Source organism: Schistocerca gregaria, chromosome 3 (genome assembly GCF_023897955.1).
Source record: "Schistocerca gregaria isolate iqSchGreg1 chromosome 3, iqSchGreg1.2, whole genome shotgun sequence".
Lineage (NCBI taxonomy): Eukaryota > Metazoa > Arthropoda > Insecta > Orthoptera > Acrididae > Schistocerca > Schistocerca gregaria.
Window position 1 is genome coordinate 18028588 of NC_064922.1, and position 10478 is coordinate 18039065.

The 10478-nt window shown below is 49.0% G+C and overlaps 1 non-coding gene across 1 annotated transcript; it reads left to right on the forward strand.

Moving 5' to 3' along the window:
* Positions 1–8153: 8153 nt before the first annotated feature.
* Trnaa-cgc (transfer RNA alanine (anticodon CGC)) lies at positions 8154–8226 on the forward strand. The gene has a single exon. It is a non-coding gene; the product is annotated as a tRNA-Ala (tRNA).
* The last annotated feature ends 2252 nt before the right edge of the window (positions 8227–10478 follow it).

Consider the following 10478-nt stretch of genomic DNA (forward strand, 5'->3'; position numbering starts at 1 on the left):
CAAGGAGTGAAAACGGAGCAATTTGTGACCGCTCTTTCATTTTAAGACTTTAAAAACAGACGGAATTTGCATTTGTAATACCAGAGCATCGAAACTACTTGGAACTTTTGTGTATATGAACGTGTCCGCGCCTTTGTACTCTGCTCCCTTCACCGCTACAAACCAACCAACCATCGTGTCCGTGCGCATCAGAGTCGCAAAGAATGGGGAATAGCGCAGTTTGGTCGTGCCGGGGGCGTAGCTCAGTTTGTAGAGCGTTCGCTTCGCATGTGAAAGGTGCAGGGTTCAAGCCGCGGCGCCTCCATTTTTTGTGGTCAGTGCATGGTAAGTGTTGGTCGCGGCGAACCTAAAGGCACGCAAGATGTTGCAAAGCCAGCGTCACAGACTGATATGATGTATACTGACGTAAGGAGAGCAAGATGTAAGTGTGGGGACCGGCTGTTATCGAGGTGTCATCGAGTGCAGATCTGTCTTAGGTATCACGGCTTAACCTCATTGAAGTCTAGAGGGTGGACAACACGTTCGTCTTACTCAGAGCGGTGTCCGAACTCTAATTTCGACGTTGTACGTGCCACTTTCATTGTGGCCAACTACGATTCGATACAGAATGCACGAAACCTGAAAGACACCCTAACGGATACATAGAGAGTAGTGTTTGTCTGCTGAATAATGGGAGTGCAAGGGTCTGTGTCGTCTATATGGCTGTTTGTAGCACCATTATTCTTCGTGGGGGGCAGGTGTAGCTCAGATGGTAGAGCGCTCGCTTAGTATGTGAGATGAACTGGGATCAATACCCAGTGCCTCCAGAAATTTTAACACACCTACATGCGCACCTTGCCATGCAAGTGGAATAATTCTCAGCCTGCAGATGTGTCTAGGAAGATACAAGCGAATGATTAGCATCCACAATTGGCAAGCGTGCTGTTATTAGTGCGCGGGAAGCACCCTCCTCCCACGCCTACACTTTATTTAGAAACAGTACAAGTGTTCCCGTAAGATTCTCAAGCCTATGTCGGAAAGATCTGCCTTGCGCCGAGTTCACGTAAATCCCACTGCACATTCCTATTCTTTGCGTGCAGTCGGCTGCTACTGGTGTTGCTGGTTGTGACTGCTGATAACAGATGCCGTAGCAATCAATTCATGGAGTGAGTTGTATGATTTGCGATAGTCTGTCTCTGACAAGCAAGCACAGGTGACATAGTTGCGAACACAGGAAGCTAGCAGACCCTCGCTGCCTGCAGACACCGAGCAGCCACACTAGGAGGGCGGCCTAAGCCGTAGGCAAAATGTGCTCATTCGCTTTGGCGCGACGTCGAACTATAAACAATGCTGTCACTAGCGTGAGCGTTGCGTGAGCGTCGTGGAAAGTCGGAAAAGTCGGCTGCGTGGGTGAGTGCCAAGTTTGGGGAGCGTTTTGTAGTATGCGCAGTGCAATGGAGACGCGGAAACTTGTTGTGGCCCAGTGTTTTGCAGTTGGACGACAGGATTGGTACACAGTAGTAAAGAGCGAGGCACTGAGTTGGCATGAATAATGGAGTGCACAATGGGGCTCGAGATGTGTTTGTTACCTCAGGTGCTGTGTGATTGTCGACAAGGAGTGAAAACGGAGCAATTTGTGACGGCTCTTTCAATTTAAGACGTTAAAAACAGACGGAATTTGCATTTGTAATACCAGAGCATCGAAACTACTTGGAACTTTTGTGTATATGAACGTGTCCGCGCCTTTTTACTCTGCTGCCTTCACCGCTACAAACCAACCAACCATCGTGTCCGTGCACATCAGAGTCGCAAAGAATGGGGAATAGCGCAGTTTGGTCGTGCCTGGGGCGTAGCTCAGTTTGTAGAGCGTTCGCTTCGCATGTGAAAGGTGCAGGGTTCAAGCCGCGGCGCCTCCATTTTTTGTGGTCAGTGCATGGTAAGTGTTGGTCGCGGCGAACCTAAAGGCACGCAAGATGTTGCAAAGCCAGCGTCACAGACTGATATGATGTATACTGACGTAAGGAGAGCAAGATGTAAGTGTGGGGACCGGCTGTTATCGAGGTGTCATCGAGTGCAGATCTGTCTTAGGTATCACGGCTTAACCTCATTGAAGTCTAGAGGGTGGACAACACGTTCGTCTTACTCAGAGCGGTGTCCCAATTCTATTTTCGACGTTATACGTGCCACTTTCATTGTGGCCAACTACGATTCGATACAGAATGCACGAAACCTGAAAGACACCCTAACGGATACATAGAGAGTAGTGTTTGTCTGCTGAATAATGGGAGTGCAAGGGTCTGTGTCGTCTATATGGCTGTATGTAGCACCATTAGTCTTCGTGGGGGGCTGGCGTAGCTCAGATGGTAGAGCGCTCACTTAGTATGCGAGAATTACTGGGATCAATACCCAGTGCCTCCAGAATTTTTAACACACCTACATGCGCACCTTGCCATGCAAGTGGAATAATTCTCAGCCAGCAGATGTGTCTAGGAAGATACAAGCGAATGATTAGCATCCACAATTGGCAAGCGTGCTGTTATTAGTGCACGGGAAGCACCCTCCTCCCACGCCTACAATTTATTTAGAAACAGTACAAGTGTTCCCGTAAGATTCTCAAGCCTATGTCAGAAAGATCTGCCTTGCGCCGAGTTCATGTAAATCCCACTGCACATTCCTATTCTTTGCGTGCAGTCGGCTGCTACTGGTGTTGCTAGTTGTGACTGCTGATAACAGATGCCGTAGCAATCAATTCATGGAGTGAGTTGTATGATTTGCGATAGTCTGTCTCTGACAAGCAATCACAGGTGACATAGGTGCGAACACAGGAAGATAGCAGACCCTCGCTGCCTGCAGACACCGAACAGCCACACTAGGAGGGCGGCCTAAGCCGTAGGCAAAATGTGCTCATTCGCTTCGGCGCGACGTCGAACTATAAATAATGCTGTCACTAGCGTGAGCGTCGTGGAAAGTCGGAAAAGTCGGCTGCGTGGGTGAGTGCCAAGTTTGGGGAGCGTTTTGTAGTATGCGCAGTGCAATGGAGACGCGGAAACTTGTTGTGGCCCAGTGTTTTGCAGTTGGACGACAAGATTGGTACACAGTAGTAAAGAGCGAGGCACTGAGTTGGCATGAATAATGGAGTGCACAATGGGGCTCGAGATGTGTTTGGTACCTCAGGTGCTGTATGATTGTCGACAAGGAGTGAAAACGGAGCAATTTGTGACGGCTCTTTCAATTTAAGACGTTAAAAACAGACGGAATTTGCATTTGTAATACCAGAGCATCGAAACTACTTGGAACTTTTGTGTATATGAACGTGTCCGCGCCTTTGTACTCTGCTGCCTTCACCGCTACAAACCAACCAACCATCGTGTCCGTGCGCATCAGAGTCGCAAAGAATGGGGAATAGCGCAGTTTGGTCGTGCCTGGGGCGTAGCTCAGTTTGTAGAGCGTTCGCTTCGCATGTGAAAGGTGCAGGGTTCAAGCCGCGGCGCGTCCATTTTTTGTGGTCAGTGCATGGTAAGTGTTGGTCGCGGCGAACCTAAAGGCACGCAAGATGTTGCAAAGCCAGCGTCACAGACTGATATGATGTATACTGACGTAAGGAGAGCAAGATGTAAGTGTGGGGACCGGCTGTTATCGAGGTGTCATCGAGTGCAGATCTGTCTTAGGTATCACGGCTTAACCTCATTGAAGTCTAGAGGGTGGACAACACGTTCGTCTTACTCAGAGCGGTGTCCGAATTCTATTTTCGACGTTATACGTGCCACTTTCATTGTGGCCAACTACGATTCGATACAGAATGCACGAAACCTGAAAGACACCCTAACGGATACATAGAGAGTAGTGTTTGTCTGCTGAATAATGGGAGTGCAAGGGTCTGTGTCGTCTATATGGCTGTATGTAGCACCATTAGTCTTCGTGGGGGGCTGGCGTAGCTCAGATGGTAGAGCGCTCACTTAGTATGCGAGAATTACTGGGATCAATACCCAGTGCCTCCAGAATTTTTAACACACCTACATGCGCACCTTGCCATGCAAGTGGAATAATTCAAAGCCAGCAGATGTGTCTAGGAAGATACAAGCGAATGATTAGCATCCACAATTGGCAAGCGTGCTGTTATTAGTGCGCGGGAAGCACCCTCCTCCCACGCCTACAATTTATTTAGAAACAGTACAAGTGTTCCCGTAAAATTCTCAAGCCTATGTCAGAAAGATCTGCCTTGCGCCGAGTTCATGTAAATCCCACTGCACATTCCTATTCTTTGCGTGCAGTCGGCTGCTACTGGTGTTGCTAGTTGTGACTGCTGATAACAGATGCCGTAGCAATCAATTCATGGAGTGAGTTGTATGATTTGCGATAGTCTGTCTCTGACAAGCAAGCACAGGTGACATAGGTGCGAACACAGGAAGATAGCAGACCCTCGCTGCCTGCAGACACCGAGCAGCCACACTAGGAGGGCGGCCTAAGCCGTAGGCAAAATGTGCTCATTCGCTTCGGCGCGACGTCGAACTATAAATAATGCTGTCACTAGCGTGAGCGTCGTGGAAAGTCGGAAAAGTCGGCTGCGTGGGTGAGTGCCAAGTTTGGGGAGCGTTTTGTAGTATGCGCAGTGCAATGGAGACGCGGAAACTTGTTGTGGCCCAGTGTTTTGCAGTTGGACGACAAGATTGGTACACAGTAGTAAAGAGCGAGGCACTGAGTTGGCATGAATAATGGAGTGCACAATGGGGCTCGAGATGTGTTTGGTACCTCAGGTGCTGTATGATTGTCGACAAGGAGTGAAAACGGAGCAATTTGTGACGGCTCTTTCAATTTAAGACGTTAAAAACAGACGGAATTTGCATTTGTAATACCAGAGCATCGAAACTACTTGGAACTTTTGTGTATATGAACGTGTCCGCGCCTTTGTACTCTGCTGCCTTCACCGCTACAAACCAACCAACCATCGTGTCCGTGCGCATCAGAGTCGCAAAGAATGGGGAATAGCGCAGTTTGGTCGTGCCTGGGGCGTTGCTTAGTTTGTAGAGCGTTCGCTTCGCATGTGAAAGGTGCAGGGTTCAAGCCGCGGCGCCTCAATTTTTTGTGGTCAGTGCATGGTAAGTGTTGGTCGCGGCGAACCTAAAGGCACGCAAGATGTTGCAAAGCCAGCGTCACAGACTGATATGATGTATACTGACGTAAGGAGAGCAAGATGTAAGTGTGGGGACCGGCTGTTATCGAGGTGTCATCGAGTGCAGATCTGTCTTAGGTATCACGGCTTAACCTCATTGAAGTCTAGAGGGTGGACAACACGTTCGTCTTACTCAGAGCGGTGTCCGAACTCTATTTTCAACGTTATACGTGCCACTTTCATTGTGGCCAACTACGATTCGATACAGAATGCACGAAACCTGAAATACACCCTAACGGATACATAGAGAGTAGTGTTTGTCTGCTGAATAATGGGAGTGCAAGGGTCTGTGTCGTCTATATGTTTGTATGTAGCACCATTATTCTCCGTGGGGGGCGGGCGTAGCTCAGATGGTAGAGCACTCACTTAGTATGCGAGAGGTACTGGGATCAATACCCAGTGCCTCCAGAATTTTTAACACACCTACATGCGCACCTTGCCATGCAAGTGGAATAATTCTCAGCCTGCAGATGTGTCTAGGAAGATACAAGCGAATGATTAGCATCCACAATTGGCAAGCGTGCTGTTATTAGTGCGCGGGTAGCACCCTCCTCCCACGCCTACACTTTATTTAGAAACAGTACAAGTGTTCCCCTAAGATTCTCAAGCCTATGTCGGAAAGATCTGCCTTGCGCCGAGTTCACGTAAATCCCACAGCACATTCCTATTCTTTGCGTGCAGTCGGCTGCTACTGGTGTTGCTGGTTGTGACTGCTGATAACAGATGCCGTAGCAATCAATTCATGGAGTGAGTTGTATGTTTTGCGATAGTCTGTCTCTGACAAGCAAGCACAGGTGACATAGGTGCGAACACAGGAAGCTAGCAGACCCTCGCTGCCTGCAGACACCGAGCAGCCACACTAGGAGGGCGGCCTAAGCCGTAGGCAAAATGTGCTCATTCGCTTTGGTGCGACGTCGAACTATAAATAATGCTGTCACTTGCGTGAGCGTTGCGTGAGCGTCGTGGAAAGTCGGAAAAGTCGGCTGCGTGGGTGAGTGCCAAGTTTGGGGAGCGTTTTGTAGTATGCGCAGTGCAATGGAGACGCGGAAATTTGTTGTGGCCCAGTGTTTTGCAGTTGGACGACAAGATTGGTACACAGTAGTAAAGAGCGAGGCACTGAGTTGGCATGAATAATGGAGTGCACAATGGGGCTCGAGATGTGTTTGTTACCTCAGGTGCTGTACGATTGTCGACAAGGAGTGAAAACGGAGCAATTTGTGACGGCTCTTTCAATTTCAGACGTTAAAAACAGACGGAATTTGCATTTGTAATACCAGAGCATCGAAACTATTTGGAACTTTTGTGTATATGAACGTGTCCGCGCCTTTGTACTCTGCTGCCTTCACCGCTACAAACCAACCAACCATCGTGTCCGTGCGCATCAGAGTCGCAAAGAATGGGGAATAGCGCAGTTTGGTCGTGCCTGGGGCGTAGCTCAGTTTGTAGAGCGTTCGCTTCGCATGTGAAAGGTGCAGGGTTCAAGCCACGGCGCCTCAATTTTTTGTGGTCAGTGCATTGTAAGTGTTGGTCGCGGCGAACCTAAAGGCGCGCAAGATGTTGCAAAGCCAGCGTCACAGACTGATATGATGTATACTGACGTAAGGAGAGCAAGATGTAAGTGTGGGGACCGGCTGTTATCGAGGTGTCATCGAGTGCAGATCTGTCTTAGGTATCACAGCTTAACCTCATTCAAGTCTAGAGGGTGGACAACACGTTCGTCTTACTCAGAGCGGTGTCCGAACTCTATTTTCAACGTTATACGTGCCACTTTCATTGTGGCCAACTACGATTCGATACAGAATGCACGTAACCTGAAATACACCCTAACGGATACATAGAGAGTAGTGTTTGTCTGCTGAATAATGGGAGTGCAAGGGTCTGTGTCGTCTATATGGCTGTATGTAGCACCATTAGTCTTCGTGGGGGGCGGGCGTAGCTCAGATGGTAGAGCGCTCACTTAGTATGCGAGAGGTACTGGGGTCAATACCCAGTGCCTCCAGAATTTTTAACACACCTACATGCGCACCTTGCCATGCAAGTGGAATAATTCTCAGTCTGCAGATGTGTCTAGGAAGATACAAGCGAATGATTAGCATCCTCAATTGGCAAGCGTGCTGTTATTAGTGCGCCGGAAGCACCCTCCTCCCACGCCTACACTTTATTTAGAAACAGTACAAGTGTTCCCGTAAGATTCTCAAGCCTATGTCGGAAAGATCTGCCTTGCGCCGAGTTCACGTAAATCCCACTGCACATTCCTATTCTTTGCGTGCAGTCGGCTGCTACTGGTGTTGCTAGTTGTGACTGCTGATAACAGATGCCGTAGCAATCAATTCATGGAGTGAGTTGTATGTTTTGCGATAGTCTGTCTCTGACAAGCAAGCACAGGTGACATAGGTGCGAACACAGGAAGCTAGCAGACCCTCGCTGCCTGCAGACACCGAGCAGCCACACTAGGAGGGCGGCCTAAGCCGTAGGCGAAATGTGCTCATTCGCTTTGGCGCGACGTCGAACTATAAATAATGCTGTCACTAGCGTGAGCGTCGTGGAAAGTCGGAAAAGACGGCTGCGTGGGTGAGTGCCAAGTTTGGGGAGCGTTTTGTAGTATGCGCAGTGCAATGGAGACGCGGAAACTTGTTGTGGCCCAGTGTTTTGCAGTTGGACGACAAGATTGGTACACAGTAGTAAAGAGCGAGGCACTGAGTTGGCATGAATAATGGAGTGCACAATGGGGCTCGAGATGTGTTTGTTACCTCAGGTGCTGTATGATTGTCGACAAGGAGTGAAAACGGAGCAATTTGTGACGGCTCTTTCAATTTAAGACGTTAAAAACAGACGGAATTTGCATTTGTAATACCAGAGCATCGAAACTACTTGGAACTTTTGTGTATATGAACGTGTCCGCGCCTTTGTACTCTGCTGCCTTCACCGCTACAAACCAACCAACCATCGTGTCCGTGCGCATCAGAGTCGCAAAGAATGGGGAATAGCGCAGTTTGGTCGTGCCTGGGGCGTAGCTCAGTTGGTAGAGCGTTCGCTTCGCATGTGAAAGGTGCAGGGTTCAAGCCGCGGCGCCTCAATTTTTTGTGGTCAGTGCATTGTAAGTGTTGGTTGCGGCGAACCAAAAGGCACGCAAGATGTTGCAAAGCCAGCGTCACAGACTGATATGATGTATACTGACGTAAGGAGAGCAAGATGTAAGTGTGGGGACCGGCTGTTATCGAGGTGTCATCGATTGCAGATCTGTCTTAGGTATCACGGCTTAACCTCATTGAAGTCTAGAGGGTGGACAACACGTTCGTCTTACTCAGAGCGGTGTCCGAACTCTATTTTCAACGTTATACGTGCCACTTTCATTGTGGCCAACTACGATTCGATACAGAATGCACGAAACCTGAAAGACACCCTAACGGATACATAGAGAGTAGTGTTTGTCTGCTGAATAATGGGAGTGCAAGGGTCTGTGTCGTCTATATGGCTGTATGTAGTACCATTAGTCTTCGTGGGGGGCGGGCGTAGCTCAGATGGTAGAGCGCTCACTTAGTATGCGAGAGGTACTGGGATCAATACCCAGTGCCTCCAGAATTTTTAACACACCTACATGCGCACCTTGCCATGCAAGTGGAATAATTCTCAGCCTGCAGATGTGTCTAGGAAGATACAAGCGAATGATTAGCATCCACAATTGGCAAGCGTGCTGTTATTAGTGCGCGGGAAGCACCCTCCTCCCACGCCTACACTTTATTTAGAAACAGTACAAGTGTTTGAGTAAGATTCTCAAGCCTATGTCGGAAAGATCTGCCTTGCGCCGAGTTCACGTAAATCCCACTGCACATTCCTATTCTTTGCGTGCAGTCGGCTGCTACTGGTGTTGCTAGTTGTGACTGCTGATAACAGATGCCGTAGCAATCAATTCATGGAGTGAGTTGTATGTTTTGCGATAGTCTGTCTCCGACAAGCAAGCACAGGTGACATAGGTGCGAACACAGGAAGCTAGCAGACCCTCGCTGCCTGCAGACACCGAGCAGCCACACTAGGAGGGCGGCCTAAGCCGTAGGCAAAATGTGCTCATTCGCTTTGGCGCGACGTCGAACTATAAATAACGCTGTCACTAGCGTGAGCGTTGCGTGAGCGTCGTGGAAATTCGGAAAAGTCGGCTGCGTGGGTGAGTGCCAAGTTTGGCGAGCGTTTTGTAGTATGCGCAGTGCAATGGAGACGTGGAAACTTGTTGTGGCCCAGTGTTTTGCAGTTGGACGACAAGATTAGTACACAGTAGTAAAGAGCGAGGCACTGAGTTGGCATGAATAATGGAGTGCACAATGGGGCTCGAGATGTGTTTGGTACCTCAGGTGCTGTACGATTGTCGACAAGGAGTGAAAACGGAGCAATTTGTGACGGCTCTTTCAATTTAAGACGTTAAAAACAGACGGATTTTGCATTTGTAATACCAGAGCATCGAAACTACTTGGAACTTTTGTGTATATGAACGTGTCCGCGCCTTTGTACTCTGCTGCCTTCACCGCTACAAACCAACCAACCATCGTGTCCGTGCGCATCAGAGTCGCAAAGAATGGGGAATAGCGCAGTTTGGTCGTGCCTGGGGCGTTGCTTAGTTTGTAGAGCGTTCGCTTCGCATGTGAAAGGTGCAGGGTTCAAGCCGCGGCGCCTCAATTTTTTGTGGTCAGTGCATGGTAAGTGTTGGTCGCGGCGAACCTAAAGGCACGCAAGATGTTGCAAAGCCAGCGTCACAGACTGATATGATGTATACTGACGTAAGGAGAGCAAGATGTAAGTGTGGGGACCGGCTGTTATCGAGGTGTCATCGAGTGCAGATCTGTCTTAGGTATCACGGCTTAACCTCATTGAAGTCTAGAGGGTGGACAACACGTTCGTCTTACTCAGAGCGGTGTCCGAACTCTATTTTCAACGTTATACGTGCTAATTTCATTGTGGCCAACTACGATTCGATACAGAATGCACGAAACCTGAAATACACCCTAACGGATACATAGAGAGTAGTGTTTGTCTGCTGAATAATGGGAGTGCAAGGGTCTGTGTCGTCTATATGGCTGTATGTAGCACCATTAGTCTTCGTGGGGGGCGGGCGTAGCTCAGATGGTAGAGCGCTCACTTAGTATGCGAGAGGTACTGGGATCAATACCCAGTGCCTCCAGAATTTTTAACACACCTACATGCGCACCTTGCCATGCAAGTGGAATAATTCTCAGCCTGCAGATGTGTCTAGGAAGATACAAGCGAATGATTAGCATCCACAATTGGCAAGCGTATTGTTATTAGTGCGCGGGAAGCACCCTCCTCCCACGCCTACACT